Genomic DNA, 21,869 nt, shown 5'->3' with positions numbered 1-21,869 from the left:
TGACCAATGACTGTGTTGTCCTCCGGGGGTTTTTCAATCCCAGAATAATCTTTTCCATGATTTTGCCAGGCACTGAAGTGAGACGCACAGGTCTGTAGTTTTCAGGGTCCTTCTTCATGCCCTTCTTGAAAATTGGGGTGATGTTTATGAGATGACCACCCTCATCCTGGGACAAACTGATGTTATTTCTACCCGGCTTTTGCCATTAACGTATTTGGAAAAAAAATGGTTTTGTTGTCACCCACATTCGAACGTTGTTTGGACAAAAATGGTTTTTTCCCGGCGCAATTTTTTTTTTTATGTCACCCCTGGTTCTACATCTGGCTAAGGAACTTCTAACTGCCAAGTTGAGCTTTGCCTTGCTGCACATGGAATTTTTGCTTGTGCCCTACAGTTTAGCAAGCAGCATCTGTAGTTTCTTCCCATGTCAGCTGACCCTGTTTTTGCTGGGCATACGCCTTTCTTTATCACTGCTCACAAACAGTGATTTTAATTCATCAACAAAATTAGACCAGAACCTAAAAGTCAGTAAACTAATTATCAAAGTGCTGAAAGTACACATTTAACAATCTGAATTATCCAGTAAAGAGCATTTATTTTCAGCTACATCATGAGTGTTAATTCAAATCCATAAAATTTCTGTAGTCCACTTTTTTCATTTCAGAACTGACCATTCTTAATTATACCTAAGTGATGGTGCTAATGGATAGTTATCCTTATAGCAGACTAAAAAATAGCAAAACATTCTTTTCATGAGGCTTTTTATGTAATTGTTTCTTCCCCCTTAGTTTAGGCTAATTCCCATAACAGCTTATAAATCTGTCCTGAATAGCAATGTAGTAACACGTGGGAAAGAAAGCATGAAGATTTTTGGTGTAGCATTGGGGCATTTCTAGAAAGTATCTTGTGTTCCAGTAGTGGTACTCAGGACACAACTCTCTGTTCTCTCTTAGAGATTTTATTTTTTCTGAGGATCTTAAGAGAACAGACTCTCAGTCTTCAGTCTTCTCCAAGAAATATTATTCCAAAGTAGTCTAGTTCATGATTTTTGTATCTATCAGTGTGGTTTATCTGAAACCCTTTCTCAGCAAGGGAATCTCCATATGTCATCTACTTCCACAAATGTGCCAGTCTAGATATTGCCTGGCAGCATTGATTTTAGATGCCAAAAATTTCCAGTCTTTCTCTAATGAAACATTTAATTTTAAACCCTGTTGCATTGAAGGAAGTGGGAGTTTTGCCAGGATTTCATCCTATCTGCTTTCTGAAAATGTGCTACATCACGGGACATTCCCAGCACAGCATTGGGTAGGCTGTATCCTGCAGAACGACATCTTTTGTAAACAAGATTTAGAAATCTTGGAGGGAATTTCCTGCTGCTGGTCAGATTGTTTTGAACACCATTGACCTTGCGGCAGATTTCTATTCTAAGAGCAGCTATTCATCTGTGTCCCATCCAATTGCTTTGATGACAGTAACTGCTGGGGAGGTGGATAAGGAAATCTAGAGACACTCATTCCAGTTGTGAGGCCTGCTGATAACCCGGCCAGACTGTGCTCTGGCTGCTCTGTACCAATTTAAACAGTTTGGAAGGAAATAACTTCACTGAGGAAGGAAGCAAGGGAATGCGGAAAGCAAACCAAAAAAATTCCAAGTACAGTGCTAACCTAGACCACATCATTTGCCATCATACTACCAACATTCCCCATCAAAACACAGGGCCACCATGCCTCAGACTGCACCAAAAGTGTATTTCTGAAATGCACTGGCACTCAAGGCATTCTCAGTTGCTCTTCAGATTGCTAAGCAGATAAATCTGCACCATTTGTTCCTACTTTGCAGAGGAACTACTCCTTAACAAGAAAAAAAAATTCATACACTTCAAATTGTAATGACTCATTCATGGATTTTTTTTCTGAACACAAGAAAAAAGGCACAAAAGCCAAACCACAGGGAACAAAACTGATTTACTTAGCTTCATATCTTCTAAGTCAAAAACTCTTCTAGCTTATCTCTCCTCTATAAAAATGTATTTGTGTAAGAATTATGTTTTAGTGGACTTAATTTCTGGATAGTATTCTTTTCTTTGGTCTCTTTTGATGGTATGACTTCACAATCATAAATTAGTTTTCATGTTTCAAACAATTCAGAGGTCTCACCGACTGAGACCTCTCCAAAAGCAGTACCTAATCAGATCATAGAAATTTAAAGTAAAAAAGAGACAATCGAAAATTGTGTCATTAACACCGCATGAAGAGTATCTACTTAGCAGGGATGGTTTCTCTAGACAGTCTCAACATTTATTAGGAAGTCTTTCCATTTTCTGATTTACTATATAATAAAGAGCAGATGTAGTCTGAAATAGCCTGAAATTATTAGAAACATTAAACAATTTCCACAGGCTACATAACGAGGATCAAAGATTTAGTAAATATTCAATATCATCATTTGATATTGAAACCATCAAGTGTATTACATAATTTTCAGTACTTTAGATTTTTATGGGAAGAATAAAATTATTTCTATATGGTGACTTACTAATAGCTGTAAAAGAACAGAATGGAGACTCAAGGTATAAGTCTATGTAGGTATCTAGAACTGGAATTCTGATTCATATAAACTAAACTTCAATTTAGTATGTTTTGTTTTATGTTTAGTGCATTCCTGAATGTAAATGATTCATTAGTTCTTCAGGTTCCCGATTTCAAGAAAATTGTATGTCTTCAAACAGTTGCAGTTTTTACTGGTAAAACTTGCAAAACTTCCTTCAGAAACCCTCCACCAAGAGTTATGTAATGACATCCCAGCTTTGATATCATATGTAAGATATGGCTCAAAGACTCACTGAAATAACTGATCATATTTCCACTGACCTACAGTTTAAGAGAGTGGCAAAATTATGTTCTAAGTTTGCACATCTATGAAACTTTGGCTGAAACAGAACAAGAAGTTTTACAAACTGTTTATGATTCCAAATGCTCATCTCTGAAATTAAAAGTGAATAATACAAACAAAACAACTTAGGTATAGCTTGGAACTTATAGGGTACAGCATGCAAAAGGTAGGTATTTGATATTCATCCTGAAATTAAGTATAGAAGGATAAGGATAAAATATTACTCATAAGACGAAGGAGAATATTCCTTTATTCAAGAGCAGGTATGCAGAATTTATTATCTGGACTTATTATTCTTCTCTCACATATAAGAATATTAGAGAAATACAAAACAAATTCAAGATACAAACAAGAATGTGATTCAGAGGACAGCAAGGGTGATGCAGTGATAAAGGACAGCACAAAAGCAAAGAGCCTATTCCATTGTCATCTTAATATTTCAGCAAAGAGTCGAACATTGAGGCTGTATGATGTTTTCCAGTTTTGATTAAGAGAATAAGAACCAGGTTCAAACCTGTATCACAGTTGTCCCAGTTGTTAAACAAACAACTGGTCTGAAGAGTTCCTTGTGGATACAATACAGATTTTCCTCTAAGGTCTGCAGAATAACCAGTTTCTAGTGTGACTGAAATTTCTGTGGCCATGGACCACATGTTTTAAGAAGAGTGTTTGACTTCTCTCTATACAAGTTAGTGGAGCGTAGTCCTGAGGGCGTGATTTTGGTCTGCATTTTCTAGAAGGTTTAGCTACACGGTCAGGGGAACTCATTTAAAATCCCTGACTAATAAATGGGTTTTATTAGTCACTGTCCTATGGCAGATACAAGAGATTGTTAGTGTATGATTTTTCTGACATTACTGTTTAGAAAATTTGATTTTCCAGCAGTTTTCATGCATTTTTCAGAATGGAAGCTGAGACTGATCTTGTCCTAGTTGTGCATTTAGCTTTGTATTGGGGTTTGTACCTTAGACTGAGGTTAATTTAATCTAATATTAGAAGAAATAAGTGAAAGTGCGCTCCTTGGATGTAACTGCATCAAGCAGGTCCCCACCACACTCTTGAGCACCTCTAATCCTCCCTGCATCACCATGACATTTACAAGATATGAATTTTTTTTTCCCCTCACAAACACTTATACTAAGAACAAATGGCTTTCTAGACATCTTTGTTTCAAGGAACCTTTTTTATGTCCCCCACAGTAAGGCTACTGAAAGTTTAACCTGTTTTGAAATATCTTCTACTGTTAGAATGCTGCACAAGCAGGACAGAAAAAAACTCAAAAGACACTTTCTACACTTTCCTCTGTGATGTTTCCACCCCAATATAAAGCTCTCTGTTAGGTTTACATAACAATCAGCTATGACCTTGCCTTGTTTCTGTGTTTCATCGCTCAGTGTCCCTCTGGTCTTGCTGACACTCCTGACACACCTTCCTTGCAGTCACTTGCATGTCAGTCAGCAGCTGCCTTCTCACACATCCCAGCCCTGATGATGTGCTTGTGAAGTACTAGCAGATAGTGCTGTGGATGAAATTCAGTAATACAATCAATCAAAGGTTGATCAAACACTGCACTGCTGTAAATGTTAGTGTTGTCAGGTGCTGAGCTGACGTAGGAAGCAGAGTTTGCTCAAAATAAGGATTATTGGATGTGGGGTTGATTTTTCTTTGTTTGTTTTTTTTTTTTGCTGACAGATTAGGGTTAGTTTTAGCCATGGTAATTCCTGATCCAAGTCTTTGTGTGGTTTTGTGATCTTTGGTGGTAGAACAAAGGCAGGAATAGGAGTGCATAGGTGAGGATGGAAAGCAAAGGGAGGAGGCAACATTTTAATTCTGGCTCTCTTTTATATCAGCTTTAAATTACTTTGAAACCTTTAAATTACTTTGAAACACAGTCACATTTACAGAGGTAAAAAAAGTCCAGGACACAAGCACCACTGATGAAATGTTACAACATTTGTCAGAAGTGCAAGCTAAATAATCCTTCCCATCCCTGGCCTCACCACTACCCAAAGATCAGTATCAACATTTGTTACCAGGAGTCAGGATCTCCTGTACCCCGTGTCATCCTCTTCATATGTATGCATTACTTAAAACAACCATTACACAAGATAAAATCTATGCTACAAGAAGATCCACAGTTACCCTGCCTTACAGCTACATTATTTAAAGTAGATGTTAGTAGTCCTGTTGCAAATATCTTTGAAATTGATTTGGTGATGTAATGCAATGTATATGACCTGACATGAGCCCTTGCTGTATGAGCCTAGCGTTGGGAGGTTTTTTGTATGACTTTTTTTATAATGTTCTAAATCAAATAAAGAACCCAAATAATTCCTTTTATTTTGAGATTATTCATAAGCCATTTTCAAGATAATTTGCCAAGCAAAAAGGGTAATATAAGTGGATAGAAAATAAGATATTTGTCATTGCAATCCCGACCCCCAAAAGTGGTCATTAATCAGTTCTGTGCTACACAAGCATGTTGTCCTTGCATTAGAGAAAATATTACCAAAGTTCCTCCAGTGTGCACCAAAGAGTACAAGGCTCTTCAATTTTAATAAACATGCGCAAACACACTTGATATGCCAAGACAGGAGGCCTGGAGTATTTGAGAAAAGGCGGCAGCGCCACGCAACAATAGTGCAGTTTGTATTGCTGGCAGTGCTGGCATGCCACTGGCCAGAACTTCAAAAGTGTCCAAAAGACCAAAGAAACTGCTGCAAACAGAGAGCAACTTTAAATGCCGATGGAGTGCTTTGAAGTGATTATTAACAATGCATCCCATAGCCCAAGGCATGCACAATGTCTGTACACCAGGCTGCTGAATGGAACAGGATTTGTTTATCAGCCCCTCCACTGAGACCACAGAGGCTCACTCTGAAACCATTTATTTTCCCCATCTCCTGCAGCTGAATGTGCTCACAGGCATTTTCTCTGGGACAGATTTAGCTCATAAATGATGGGGTCAGTGGAAGTGGTAGTAAGTCCTATCTGGAGAAAGCTGTAAACCATACCCCACACCAGAGAAAAAAGGCCCAAAGACAATATCGTGTGCTTGTGTTTGTGCTCCATTCCTGGCAACACTGATTTGACTTTTTGTGGCCAAATGCAGTTTCTGTGCAACTGCTGGCTCCTTGGATGTATTAGGTGGGCACAGAGGTACCAGGGGCAATCATCAGACCTGTCACAAAGGGAGTAGCAAGGGACTTCCACTAACTACTGTTAAGACTGGTGCAAACCATTTTCCTTCTGCAGGCTTCTGTTTTTTCTGCTAAACTTTGGCTGTTCTACTGCTGTCATGCAAGCTCAAATTGTGCCTCCATCATTTGTCTGTATGGGTTGTCTGTCTTTTCCTGGGACAAAAGGCTTTCTGGGCATGAATGGCTGCTTTGTTTCCCTGCTCTGAAGGGATCTTAGGCAAATGTAGTCAACTCCAAGTTTGGTAGAAAAAAAAAATTCTGGCCAGGTTTGTAGCCTTCAAACCCATGGTTGAATACTTTGAAGTTAGGATAGAATTTTTCCTCATGTCTTCTGTTCTCTGTGAAGAAATTACTTCATAGCCACTCTTCACTGTGTGGCTAGGAAATAATAGTCAGGCATGAAATAAGAAAATTACTATAAAGAGGATGACTTAGGATCTCGTTCAAAGTGAATATGTCCTTTAAAGCTCAGTGAAGCAAATAATGAAACTAAGAAATAGGGTTTATTGCAGAAGCTGAAGTATAAAAGACTCATTAATGACAATGTCTGGTTTTGTACGTCTGTCAAATATGTATTTATAACCCTGTTGCCCTATGGATAGGTACTGTATCAATATATTTTTGGCTAGAAGATACAACCAAACCACAGAGCTGCACTGCATATTTCAGGAAAAGAGGAATTGGTTGCATTAGTTTGCAGTGTCTCTTTATTCTTTAAGACTCTTTTAGCTGCCTAGAAACAGAACCAAGTTTTTTTATTAGAAGACTAACTTCAGTTTTTGCCCATTTATTTCAACATATTTCCAAGAGAAGTCAATAATGAAGGTTTAAACTCCTTTTTATTTTCCTTTAATAGAAGAAGTTTAGTTAAACAAATATCCTGTTTTAATATGTGCTGCTACACTGAGGTCTGAGCCCCTGAAAAGTTTAGCTAAAATAAAATGCCAGCATTTGGTTTTGTTCACTGGTTACTAGCTAACAATCAGGAGTATAAATTTATTTCAGCTGCATCCTCTGGCTAGAAATGAAGCTCTGACTAAGAGGAGTAGAAAAGATATTATAATCCAAATTTCTCAACTACATTTCTTCCAAGTAGGGGAATGCCAACAAGGGGGAATTCATCCAGTATCTGTTGAAGTATTTGGTTCTAACCCCAAAGAACTGCTAACTCTTTCTGAACAGTGGCATAGACCATTGTGAAACCTCACTCCCCACGCCACTCTTCTCATGCCTTGCCTAAAATCATCCCCCACTATGTTTTTCAGGGTTTCCCACAATCTTGCAGACTAGTATGGTTTTTAGCCATCAAAGCAAAGCAGCAGGAGGATGGATTTTGAGTAAAACAAAATAACAATTTGGGGAGAAATGTCTGGTTTATGCTAAAACAGAAAGACTTCCTTCACTTTGAGTCAGAAAATGATTTGTGTGTACCATAGGCATTTCTAACCATGCTGGTAAAAGCTTCATATGAGGCATCAATCCCAAGAACAAAACAGACAGAAGGCAATGGTGACATTAATCCCAAGTGCTTTTAATCAGTAGCCCAGCAGTTATGGTATATCTAAGATAATTAGGACACATGTACGACTTCATGCACTGCGCTGTGTGGTTATAGCGGCTCAGGGCAGCACAGCTCACACCTCTGCACCACTTCCCACCTGCTTCCCAACTTCATTGAACTCCTCACCTTCCAAGGAGGGCACAGATGGGTGTCAGGTTTCCAGAGCCAACAAGCTGCAAGTTTCATCCTCACATGAGCCATGCAGTCCCCAGTGGGATCACCAAAGCTCCTTGGTGTGGTCTGAAAGCTGTGGGTCCCAGTCCTGTCGGGTGACAGAGAGAGAATGAGCAAACTGACACAGTCAGGTCACATTCTTTTTAATGCACAGGGGTGTAGGTGGGCACTGCTCGGTTGAGCTCTTACTATGCACCTCCATTAAAAAATTGGTCAAATATCTCTCCTGAGATGTGGAGGACTGAAGCACAGCTAGATATTATTTTGCTTAAATCAGTAACATCAGAGGGCCCATGACTTATGACTTGGGTTTACAGGGAATCTGCAGCAGCTGCAGATATTGTATTTAATTTGGCTGTTTGGGACTATGTGTAAGGAGCAGGTACTTCCTCTGGCCTCCAGTGCCCACAGCACTGTGCTGCAGTATGGATGCAATCAATACCTGGCACGATACTATTAATACCACTCACTAACCAATAAAATTCCATGTGGCACTGACTTGACTTTCCTATTTCATGTTGAGGCTGACAATTTTTCCTTTGAAAATGGGTATCAGGCAAGTGGCAAATAAGGTTCAAATAAGTGGCAAACTCTAGGTTCAATTTGCAGCTTGAAAACAGCCAAATGTAATATCTAGTTCTGAGCTAAGCTTGATCATCTACTCACCCTTTTCAAAATCTGTTTAAAGAAAGTCTCATCCCAAATTTAGCTCCTAACAAAGCCCCCGTTCGAGTGGCATACTTTTATTCATGGCTCAAGTGTGGCTCTAATTCTGCTAAATGATTAACCACCACAGGGTTTAACCATATGAACATTACTGTGTGAAGCCCTTCAAAGGCCTTCCAAGTTGTCTTCATCCTCTGGACAAACCCTCAAGGGCCAAGTCACCAAAAGATGTTTTTGTCTTTCCTTCCCCACCCTTTCCCTTTTTTTCCAGTTCTAAGCAACCATAAAATATGTGCTACACACTTCTGTGATGCAGGGAGAATAATAAATTGCCCTAGGCCAAGTCACGTACAGAAGCAATAGAAGAGTATTTTAACTGAGCAGGAAGCTATTTAAAATTACTTATGTTTAAGCACACTTTAAAAAATCTTCTTCTCTTGACCAAATCAAAACAAACCTCCAAACACAGATGTTCACTAAGTATCCAAACATGAATAAAAAATATTCAGAGAAAATTGTGGGAAAGAGCTCAGAACCTAAATCCAAAAGTCCTTACAAAGATTTTATTCAGTCAGAACTTGCTCTTAATTAATTGAAGCTAAGCAATGAGTAAAGCTTTCAGAATTTAACCATCTCCCTACATAATTGCATTTTTTAAATTAGGCTTTTTAATCTGATACTTTCATACAGCATTGCACCAGCAAACTCACAAACTATAAACTGTCTCCTAAAATCCATGAAATTGAAACCAAGAGCTTTTGTCTAACTTGAAATTTGCTGCTGCAAGGGATAAACATGCCAGATCCTAGTATGTGGGTCACTTGTTTTGCCAGACCATTCAGTGTATGAACAGATTTGTACTTCTTATCCTGAAGAGGGCAGAGAATAAGTGTTTTCACCATTTTACAACTTTTTGTGTTTTACAAGTAAATGTGTGGTAATCAAAAACTGGAATATGGAATTAATTATATTTAGATCATAACAGTGAATTTTGTCTTTCTTAACATCCTTGCTGTCATTACCCATCCTAACACTTCAGTATGCACATTGCAACATCTACCTACTGCTAGAACAGGCACTAGTTGGCTGAAGAGTATGGATCAGTAAATTGAATTACTGCCAAAGCACATCAAAACAGGGTAAAAGACTATTTGGAGGGCATTTTGAACAAACTTGCAGGGCATTTTGAACAAACTTGTATAGCCACTGCCTCTGCTTTTCCTCTCCTGTCAACAAATGCAGAAATTCAAATACCAAAGCTCTCAGTAAATTTCACAACTGATAAAAAAGTCTCATAGCTGTGGTTTTAACTCTCTGTGAATCACAATAACACATAGTCCTATCTTTAGAAAAGGAAATTTTCTTAGGATTATGAACCAACAATATTGTTTCTTGCTCATGTAATATGAGAGCATATCACATAAATACATGGTCTGGAAAGTATGAATCTGAATCAAATAACAACTAGGCTAAAATTCTCCATAGCCCAATTATAATAGCTAATTTTGGTTTTTATTTCCCATTTTCCTTAAGAATTCATTCTCTTGAGCATTAAGATTGCACTGCAGAAAAGGCTTTCTACAGTCAGACCTTAAGAAAGCAAGATAGGAAAAGTTATGGAAGAATCTGGTTGATGTAATGAAAAAATATTTTGTGCAAAAAAAAAGATGAAATTTGAGTTTGTTAAGCATACTTTTGTAGAAGTTTGGTTTGTTTTGGTTTTTGGTTGGGGTTTGGTTGGGGGTTTTTTTGTGCTTTGTTTGAGTGAATTAGTCCTTTATTGCCTATCATGCACAGGGCAGCTGTTCAGATTAATAGTTTTGAGACTGGGTTATTCAGATATGCAGGGGTTTTGTTTTCAAGTGCAGTGTTTCTGTGCTTTAGTTTTTGAATGTGTAACATGTGATCTTTGTTAAAACCCTGCTGTGGAATGCTGACACACACACAGGATTATTTTCCCTGCCAGGGGTTCATATGGATTTATATGAAACCTGAAAAAAATGCAGACTCAACTTTTATTTTCCATTCAGAAAGAAACACAGCTGTCATGTTGGTGAAAAATAGCTTTTAATTTTAAACTTTTGGATGAAAGGAACAGGCATCTTTCCTGACCACACTGTGGCAGGATAAAACTCACTACATCCTATGAGTTACAAACCACGTACGGTATCTGTAGGAAACTGAATATAACATTTTGCCAAAAGCTTCAGGCAAGAGCTATTCTTAAGGTCAGCTTGCCTAAAACCAGGCCATGGACACTGCTTCCTCCTATAGTGGGGATCCACTGCTCTTCCAAACCTAGCTGACATTTCCATCTATGAGTACAAAAGCAAAAAGGAATGAAAATGAAGATTTACACAAAGATTGGGAGTAAGGCATGGCTGTCTTAGTCAGAAGCGAGTAAAAGCAAATGTTTTCTTCACAAGAAAACTCCAGGCTAAGATACTGTCGGTGGGAACATTTCACAGGATAAATACTCAAGGGAAGGAATTGCTTTCTCAAACCTTGGATTGCTTGCAGGGCCAGTCAACAAGCCTTGCAGAAAATGGTCTCAGTGGCAGGGTATACTCTGTCTGAACTAACTGACACGATTTCTGTAGTAATCCCCTAAAATCTTGCCCTTGCTGGAGGGTTTGCACCTGCAGAGTGCCAGATTTCCTTCTTTGTTTCTTCTTTTAAACCCCCACCCATTCAATTTGCTGAGACAATGCAGTGGCAAGACAGCCACAATAGAGCACTGGGGTGGGGAAGAGAAAACCATGTGTGAGCCATCTGTAGGGCACTGGGCTCCCCAGCATCTGCTACCCACATTCCAAGGTTATATGGCCAGATCATGTCCTGAGGTCCATGAACGGGATGTGCCTTGCACAAGGAAGGGAGTGCTGCTGCTGCTGCTTCTGCCTCTGTTGCTGCTGCCTCTGCTGCTGCTGTGCTGCTTCTGCCTCTGTTGCTGCTGCCTCTGCTGCTGCCTCTGCTGCTGCTGCCTCTGCTGCTGCTGCTGCTGCTGCTGGGCTTCCTCTAGCTGAGAGGCTGGATGAAATAATTCTTCCCTTCTCACCACAGGGAAATAGGGTTTCTGTAGCTTTTGTTGTTTTCTGTTTTGTGGTGTAAACCCTACTTTGATGTGGTTTTGGGGTAACCACACAGGCAGTGTCCCTGCCTGGGTGGCTCTGGGGGCCCACAGCAAGAGGAGGCATCTGGGCATCAGCCCTGTGACTCTACACAGAAAATCCCTTGCTGGGGTCCTCTTATCCCCAGCAAATCTCTCAGTACTGCTATAAGGAATATTTTTCTATCTGCCTGTCTGTCTACCCTCACCTGTACTTAAGAGTCTCTTGTCACTGAAGGAAATCAAAGAGATTTCCTGGCTCAGAAAGTCAGTCATTATAAATAAATGTGTTTTCTTTTATGATGCTGGCACTTTGCCACTTCACAGCAGCTAAGATCTGTGCCTACTATTCAAGACAGACAGAAATGTTTACACAGTCTATTCCCAAGCTAAAATTTTAAAATATAAATAAATATAAGTAAAATATAAAGTTATTCTGAATATATTAATATATTATTGAGCCTGAGCCTGAGAAAAGAATTGCAGGGTATTTGTCTTGTATTGGCTGGAGAGATGTCTCTGTAGCACTTGTAAATACTATTTTTGCTATGTGGAGTTAGGGAATTTTCCTGCACAATAAATAACTTTAATTAATGAAAATGAAATTTAATTCCATTGCCACCACACTCACATCAGGGGTACCATCTAAGCACAAGACACAGTGAACTGCAAACAGTTTCTTTGGTCTTTTTAGAAGTGCATTTGCCCCCATCTAATCCAATTTCATGTTCAAAATCAAAGCTTAATTTCTACAATATAATGCAAATTAATTAATTTATATAAATAATCATTGTCGTTTCCCTACCTCAGAAAAAATCACAGTGGGAAAATTATCTATCAAAAACTATTCTAATATTTTATGGGACAAATAAATAAGTTAATAATATGAATGACTGAATGTGGTAAACAAAGCATATCTAATAGCCCTTTAAAAGCTTTTCAATTGTCTAAAATGCCATCTGCCTGAAATTTTATTTTACTCATAAAATATTCCATCTGTAATGTAATAGGAACTTCAAATCATTATACTTTTTGAGTAATTCTTTTTTTATTAGTTCTAGGAACTGAGCAGAGTATCTTTAATGAGAGGAAAATAATTGCTCTGAATTTACTTCGTCTCTGGCTATATATTTCTGGGTAAAAAGTCAAAGGAAAGGAGTTTGAGCTTTAACCTATCTAAACTTATCTGCAAAATATACTCAGATGTAGTTTGAAAGACAGAGACAAATAGTGTGTTTAACCTTAGGGGGTGCTTGGGTTTTCCCTAATCTCGACCTGCCACATAGCTAAAAGTGGAAGCCTTTGAAATGTTTTTACAAAAATATTTACTTTTTTCAAAAAATTAGGAATGGAGAAGATTAACAAGGCTTTTCCTTTCCCTTTCTTTTTAACCTTGCAAACAGTTTAGTCATGAACCTCTGCAGGCTAGCATGTACTGTTGTGTTTATCTGATAGTGACAAAACAAACTTCAAATATCTCAAGGGCTCAGTTTAATCCGTTGAGCACAGAACAGCCTTTTATCTAAAGATGTCCAATTAATAGACCAGTCATTCAGCAATGAGCCCTGCATCACGTTAGTTTCTTTAGGAACTTCTTCCTTACAATTGTGCATTAAAAAAAGAGAAGGCTACAAAATGAGTCAAAACTGCAGAATCTGACATCCTGAAATCATGTACTGCTTAAAGTCTGAATGCTAAATACACTGTGCATCTGCTTTCCTTGCTGATATATTGACTAACCCCATGAGCTATTGATGTTGAGTGTTTGGGTTCATATACTGGGAGAAGGAGCCAGCACCCCAACTCAGCAGTCTGAACCACACAAAACTCTCCTTGATCCCAATGTTGCTTTTCAAGATCCTCAGCCTAGATTTGCTGCCAAGTCAAGTAAGGACAGGAAGAATGAAACTCTCAGGACTGAAAAGGGCAGTTACCTTGGTAAAGAATAAACTGGAGGGAGTATGCAGGAATTGTGCAACTGGGTGAAGGAGTAACAGTCCCAGCACTGGGGCACAACCTAGTAAGGACCGTAGGACTGCTTCTTTACACAAAAAATATCTACAGCTTACTGATTCTTTGTTGTGAGCATTTTTCTAGCAAAAGGTCAGTTCCTATTTAGTATGTTCAATCATTAGTAAAATCTAAAAGTGCCAGAACCAAAAAAAAAAAGAAAATGCAGGCTGAGAAAAGGAGGAAAATATCTTTTTTCTTTAAAAGAAGAAAAATCTATTGGCAGCAAAATAAAACAGAAATTTGACACCACACTCAGTGCATCTTCATAGGCAATAACCACACCACAAATTAATGACACATTGAATATTTTTCGCTATTTCAGTTCTTTTTCATAGCCCCATTGACACTTCCAAAAGCCTCTTGGCAGCAGAGTCAATTTTTCTGCATTCCAGTTTGCCCCATTTTAAGAGTGCATTTTCCTGTTTCTAATCATCCATAATCTCCCATAACCCTCGCTCATTACATCAATCTCACAGCCAGCATGAGGAGCTGATGACAGTGCACAATGCCTGACATCTCCATGCTATTCCTAGATGCAAAAATCATCTTGTATCCCAGCCAAAACAACAAGTACTAAAATGACTGATTGAGAAACGATTAAGAAAATAGAGGATTCGATACTTGAGTAGATGGTAGAGCTTCAAAAGTGCAGAGGAAAGTTTGAAATTTCTAAACAACCTCAGTTTATTTTATTTAACATTCTTTTCTTTCTAACTCCTATTGAACCATAATGATACAGTTTTTTGTGAACCAAAGAAAGTACTGCATTTGAGGCTTTCCTTCTCACAGAAAAACTTCATTTTCTGTTCAGTGATGAACACACAGATGGCTTGTGGGACGATTCACTTGGAAGCACCATTAAGTTGGCCCACATTTCTCACAGAACCCTTGACCTGAGGACTCCCTGCTCCAGCAGCTTGAGAGGAATGCATTTTCTAGTGCTGTTTCCTAGCATTCATTTTGTTGATGTGGCTGTTGAGTTGTGTGGAGGACAACTTCAACTGCAAGTCAGCCATGGATACGGCTTACTTGTCTTAAACATGTTAACTCGTTCCCACAGTCATGACAAAAGCCCAAGCCAGCTGCTAATACATATTAAATAAAGACAGGTGGTTGAGTTTTATGTTCAATTTATTTACTCGTTTATTATGTGGCTTAAAAATCTGAGAAGAAATTTTTAAAGGATTTGTCTCAATTACATAGATTTAAATACCAAATAACACCCTGTTCCATCAATAATAGCAATCATGAAATATTTTCAAGCTTTTTCTACATTCTACTTTTACAAAATATACTTAAATGTAACTAGTTAGTCTGGACAGATACAGAAATAAACATGAAGTGTCTAATAGGGATAGTAACAGTAGCAGTAAACTTTAATCAACATTATTTGGGCAGAAGGCTTTGGTTGCCAATGGAAGTATTAAGGGTATACTTTTTCAACACAATTTTCTGAGGAAATGTGGCTTATGAGAGAGCATTGGTCCTTCATCCATCCATCCATTTGTGCCCATTTTTCCAACTGGATATTAATCTCAGAGCTTACATGCAATTTGTGTATCCATTATTTTCTGTATTTAAGAGTACAATATTTGAGTCATACTCTCAGACACAGCTCCTCTCTTTACATAATCCTCCTACTCCTTGTTGCATCCCCCAGTGGAAATAATAGCCCATTTTAATGGGTTATTTACAAACATTAAGAAATTAGTCTTGTTCCAAACAGGACTCAATATTTCTCTTAGTAGATTGAACTCAATTCTTCCTCACTATTAGGCTGGTCAGGTTCTGGAACAGGCTGCCCAGAGAAGAGTTTAAGGCCAGACTGGATTGGGCTTTGAGCAGCCTGGTTTAGTGAAAGGTGTCCCTGCCCATGGCAGAGGATTTGGAACTAGATGATCTTCAAGGTCCCTTCCAACCCAGACCATTCCATGATTCTAACTGATAATATATTTCAGGTCTTTCACAGGGTGAAGTTTCTACATTTTGTACACTAACACGTCAGACGGGCAGTAACCTTAGAGAATTAGGTATCAACCACTTTGGTTGAAATATTTCTTAGGAAGTAACATGGCCAATATTGCATCTAAGGAAACCCTGTATAAGCTGTTGGTTGTTTTTCTAAAACACATAAACTAAAGCTGCATTTTTATTTGCAAAGCAGTAACACTGAATTATTTTGAATAAATAGAGGACTCCTCTCTGTACTTGTGTTATTAACTACTCTGCTTTTTAATTAATTCTGTTTTGCAACATTAGATAATAGGTAACATACATGAAGAGCTCAAGATCTTCCACTGGCTTTGAAACATGGAGAGCTCCATCAGCATATTGCTCTCGTCCCCATTGTGACCAATTAAATGGGAAGATACAACAGTGGGAAGATACAGAGCTTACTTGAGTGGTTTCCTCCATACCTTGGGCAGAGCTCATTTGGCAGTACCTCCTCCTGCACCAGGACAAAGTGCAAAACTTTATTGTCAACCACACGCCAATAAACAAAATTTTAGTGGCTGCCTCTATTGATGGCTGGCCGTGGAAGAACAGATATCTCAGCATTTTCAAACTACCCTGAAAATGAAGCTCTCTGCTGGTTATAGCTAGATCTGAGCTGTGGAATGTGCTGTGCTTATTTGCACCATACATGTAATGTTACCCACTGCTTCACAGCCTAACAACAGGGTTTTCAGTGGGATTTATATTACCTCTATGCTAACTTGTGTTATTGTACCACAATTCACACCATTTCCATTCTGTAGAAACTGGCAGATAATATTTTAAGGTCAGATAACCAAAGTTATTTGATTCTTCTTTGTTGTGGAGTTAAAATATACTCCTCAATTAAAATTCTCTTTCTGGTATATGTATATTCAAGAAATATCCAAAAACATGGTTCGAGCCCTGCAAGCCATTATTCACATGAGTTAATTCCCTAACTTTATGGAATTACTCATAGGAATGCTTCTTTTGCAGAACATAGTCCTACAATCTCTGAGAAAGCACAGCCAATTTAAAAAATATTAAAAGACTGGTTTTTGCCAAAAACACAGAGTTTATTTGTATTTGTAAAAGTAACATTTATTATACTTTTCATAAGAAACATCAACATTTTAGCTAAAGCAAGCAGCAGTTTTACTTTCTTATTGAATATCTTTTGGGAAAAAAATCTTGAGGTCCTGAAAAATTCCAATGGTGTCTTGATTAAAAGCGTTAAAACCCGAATTAAAGAACATAATTCAGATGGAGTTCTGGTGACTGTGCCAAAGATTACATCGTTGGCTGCTGACTGCATCCAGATTTTTAGAGCAGGTGTGTTGACTCATTCTCTGAGAAGCTGAGAAGAAATGCTGGCTTCACTCCAACGCCTTAAAACAGGGCTAGCCCAGCTCCATCGCTGCTTTGGGACAAACCATTGCTGTCAGACCGCGCAATCTTCATGGAAATGCAAAATATGGCTTTAACATGATATTCCAGAGAGATTAGCAATTCTCTGTATGAAAGCTGGAGAATGATTTACATCCCAAGTTTAGTCACTCCGCTGCTAACAGCTCTTGTGTATTGGGAGGTTTATTGTTATTGCAAAAGCAGCAGCCCCTCAGATGGCCATCTTTCCAGAGAAAGTTGCTGAATGCTTAGCCTGTGACTCTTAGCTGGTTTTGAAAAACACATGCCTTTTCCAACACATTTTGAATATTGTTGCCATTTCTATTGGAGACTGTCCATGCTCACTTTGGTATTTAACATGGCCTCTGTTACCCAGTGTATTGTCAACATCACCACATTTGTCATCTTGCTGGCAGTTCCCTGCTTACCTTTTCTTGCCCAAATAATGTGTGTTACAGGGCACAGAGATAGTAAGGATTTTATTTTACAAGTTATTTTTGTTTAACAAAAAGATGCCTTTTTAGCAATCTGAGGAGCATATTTGTATGCTGAAAAAAGGAGTTCAGAGATAATATCTGCCTCCTGTCCCCTTCCCTCCTTCTGTTTGGAAGAACCCATAGGCCTTATAGAAATACCTCAAAGCAAACAGTTATCAAGGAAAAGATGTCTCTACAGAAAGCTTTCCCTACAGCTAGCTCCCATGTGATTAAAAACAACTGCAATTACTGTCACTGCCTAAATTACTTCTAAAAGCAGCAGTTGTACCTACCCGAAGTGCTAATGTTTGGGATATCCACTGTCATTACAATTAAAGCCTCAAGAGTTCAACAAGTGCATCCAGTTGCACAGAGAAGTGTGGTGGAAACCAGAGAGCCATTCTCTGGACTAGCTGAAGTTCATGGTGTATCTTTCTACCCATTTGGAAAAAAAACAGGTAATGAAGTAACAAAACCCTATATTACAGTGTTGTTCACATTTGTTTATAGGCAACAAAAGCATGCACATGCAGAGTCTGTTGGTACGTGGCAGAATAAAATTGGGCAAATAATCAACAGCTCTCTCACCTTCACTGACAGCCATAGCTGACAATATCCAAGGGAGGCTGGGTCTGCTCTCTAGTTTCATTGCAAATATGAAGCACCTCTATGAAAGTCAGGAGAATGATGGCAGTCAAAAAACTAAATTTACTTCAAACAGGAAAATTTGTTCTAACAGCCTCATGATAGCAACAGATTAGGACTAGGTTTTATGGGCAGATTTACACAGCCTTCACAGATTTGTGGGGTGAAGAAACAAGACTTTGTGCAGAATTTACAAGCATTCACCTTTCACCCTTAATCTGATTATAAAAAATAAAAGCACCTGGAAATACATCACTGTTGTCCCCAGTCATTCATTTTGAGAGTTTTGAGTTCCATAGTGGAAACTACCCTTTGAAATATATTTTTAACTGCTGAATATACACGATTATTTTATTCAAGGCATCTACTTGCTCAAGCAATGCTTTCCAACAGTGTTTTGTATTTTTTGTGAAGACTAATAATTTTAAAAAACAAACAAAAAATGTTTAGTAGGCTGATTCTACATTAGGCTCACCTTCTATGCTTGCTCTGACTCTCCTCTCCTTTGCTTTCTTTTGCTTACACAATTCACTTTCCAAACTCAACAGGGATATTTGAAATGGGAAATCAAGATGTGAGAGAAGATGCCTGGTGTGGTCACTGCATGGCAGCCCACATTCCAGCTCACAGCTAATTACAGGCAATGCTGACATCTGAGAGCTGGGAAAAACTGAGATGTTAAATCTGCTTATTTGTACAGCAAAGTCTTTTCCACAAAGTATTATTTTACTCCATGGAGCCAAGGGCAGTCTGCAACATCAATGCTAGCAGAAAGTTAACGTTGTGTTAAAAGGGGATGGTAAAAGACGACGTAGCTTTAATAACACAGCATAGAGATAGACCATGGACCAAAACATTAATCATAAGCATTCCTCTATTGACCTCCTGAAGGGCCAGACTCCTCTAGCTAGGCTTATTAATCCCCATGAGAATAATAATATCCCATTTCAACAGTGAGAACAGAACACTTGTCTTGGTTTCAGTTGACGGATGGCTTAACTATTTTTACTTTTTTTTTTAAGACAAATAACATCCTTCTCCTTTTTTGAGATCAGACAGCATGGTCACAGGCAGAGTCTGAAAATATCTGGTGGATGGGATCATTGCTGATGTACTGAGTACTCCTGCTCATTGATACCAAGGTTTTTTTTTGCTGGGCAGTTTATTTTCTGGATGCTATTTCCAACATATGGAAAGCTCATTGTCTAGTACAGCAGGGCCAATACTTCTCCCTCCTTATGTTGTATCCAAAAGTGATGTAAACATGGTGAAATAATAACCCCACATTTAATAATATTGTAAGGCTATCAGCCAGCTGCAGCAGATTTTCCAGAGGGTATATTGACATCTTGCATATGTGGTTGCAAATATACCATTTTCAGCTTCTCTAAATTATATGCATTCATGACTAAAGCTTGTCAGAGAAAATACTCATAGCCTACTTATTTTTGCCAGTGTTTGAAAGAAGTGAGTTCCTGGGTTTTCTGGAAATGTGGGAGAATCAGATTCTGCTTCCTCTAAAGCACTTAACTGATATATCAGCAAGGAATGGACTGGCACAACTCTTCAATAAGTCATTTTATGTTCACTTTTTCCAGCTGTCTCTTTCATAAGATAAGAGAGCAAAGGAAAAAGGATACATGCTGAAGCCTTTATCATCTGACATTTACATTTAAGCAGTCTCCTTGTTGCTTTTCCAGGATCATTATTCCAGAGAAATAATTTTTTTGTTATTTTATCTGTTCTTGTTAAGCATTTCTGTTTGCCCTTACAAAAACACCAAAACTGAGCACAAGCTACAGAATAATGTTAAGATCAAGCTTTCCTATTAGCAAGTGTATTCAGTTCATTGTTTATGAGATGTGATAAACAACATAACTTAGATCCTCTCCCAAGCCAGTGGGACATAATAAGGAGTTTAAATTATTCCTTACTTCTGGATGTTTTTGGATTATTACAGTTATTAGTAAGCCCATGTGCACTTTGCTCTAGCCCTCAGGACTCGCATCCCTGTGATTCAGGAACAAAAAAGAGATTTCTTCTCTTTCCCTGACCTATTACCATTCAGTTTCTAACCTGCGGCTATCTCTTGGCAAGGGTTTATTGAATGTGTCGTTTACCTAAAAAATCTCACTTTTAATCTATATTGTTTGGGATGTACAATAGGCAGTTCAGGGGTTGAACCCAGCATATTGCCCTGAAGAGCAGAATAATACCTGCATGTATTTTATTTACTCTGCTTTTTCCTACTCTTTTATGTATGTATCCTATCCTGTTACATCCAGTTGGAGAACAGACATATTTGCATCAATTTTCATGCATCAACTGTGCCCCAGCCCCAACAGAGACTCTTTTCTTCTCTCCCCATGCAGAAGGCAGTATTTTAAAAAACATTTAGCTAGGTGCCATGAGATGACTTCATGGAAATTGCGTGGCTTTGCTATAACCCTGAGCATATACACTGCAAGGGAGAAAGGCATTCCTCTTGCTATCCAAGTTTTGGGAGGGTGGAGAGTGAAGGCTGGAAGTACAAATCCAAGGTCCAGGATCAGTAAATCAGTCTGCTGTGCAATATCCCTCCCTCCTTTCTACGCAAGCCTTCTGGCTGAAGTAGCGCCCAGAGCTCTCGGCCAGTTCTGTGGTGAGAGGACCCTGGGCAAAATTTCAGGCTCCCGCAAGGGCTCTGAGGGAATTGCAAGCTGTCAACAAAGTTTCCTTGGAAAACAAAGCAGAGTGTGAATAAGCCACTTCCCTTCTGACAGCAGAGAGGTCCAGAAACAGAGAAGATTTTTCTAGCAATGAGGCTGCAAGAAGACTCTGTGCAAGCATGACAGCAAACATGGCCGGGAAGCAGTGCCTGGAGGGGGCCACTTGAGTCTGGAGCAAATCAAAAGTCAGGTTCTTAAGAACGTGGTAGATCATGAGAGCAGAAGATGCAGAACTTGTGTTTCTCTGCACAATTCAAAGTAATTATTCATTCCTGTGTCTACTCAGTGCATGTGTCCATCCCCAGAAGATGTTGCGCATGCCATGTGTGCGCCTGCTGCCATGGATGACCCTCACACATTCTCTACAGGCTATGAATTGTGAAATGAATTGTGAAAGCCTTTTCCTCTGTTTGTCCTACAGGAGATGCTTTCAGTGTACTTCCTCATGTCCTTTAAGCTATCATCTAAAATTTTTTCTGTTGTTTCCATCATTTTCTTACCCCTTCTTGCACCCCACAGAGTTTCTGCAGAATTATTTTTACTCTGTTTTGGTACTGCATCAAACAGCTAATTTCATCTGTTACCACAGGGTGCTTGATGCTTTTTTGCACAAGCTCAGCTCTGAGAAAAAACAATTATTTATACTTTCATGAAAATTTTTGCAATACCTTTTGCAAGTCTCCACTCACTTATTCACATAAGAACAGCCCAATCAAATACTGTAACATTAAATGAAGTAAAAGTGGTAATCTTGGAAATCTTACAGAAAAGTCAAGTAATACACTGACTCCTTGAACAAAATAACAGCTGCAAAAAGGGAATGACACAGACTTTAAATGTTATCATTGCAAAACCATGAAGAAATTGTAATTTAATTATGTTCAATTATCTTTCATTAGAAGAAAAAAAAGTATGTGCTGCACAGCATTTCAAATGTAACTGCCTCAGTAAGGCTTTTATTTTTTTGTGGAAGTGTCAAGATGTCAATTACACATTCATTGGTCTGCGATGAAGAACTGATTTATCTATGCTTAATCA

At 38.6% G+C, this 21,869-nt stretch overlaps 1 protein-coding gene across 7 annotated transcripts in view; it reads left to right on the top strand.

Annotated features, from left to right (window-relative positions):
- The window catches only part of DLC1 (DLC1 Rho GTPase activating protein), a 214,528-nt gene that overhangs the window by 138,201 nt on the left and 54,458 nt on the right, over positions 1 to 21,869 (top strand). The gene's annotated exons all lie outside the window — the stretch shown is intronic.

The sequence above is a fragment of the Camarhynchus parvulus genome, chromosome 4 (genome assembly GCF_901933205.1).
Source record: "Camarhynchus parvulus chromosome 4, STF_HiC, whole genome shotgun sequence".
Lineage (NCBI taxonomy): Eukaryota > Metazoa > Chordata > Aves > Passeriformes > Thraupidae > Camarhynchus > Camarhynchus parvulus.
This window is presented reverse-complemented; position numbering and strand designations above follow the sequence as displayed.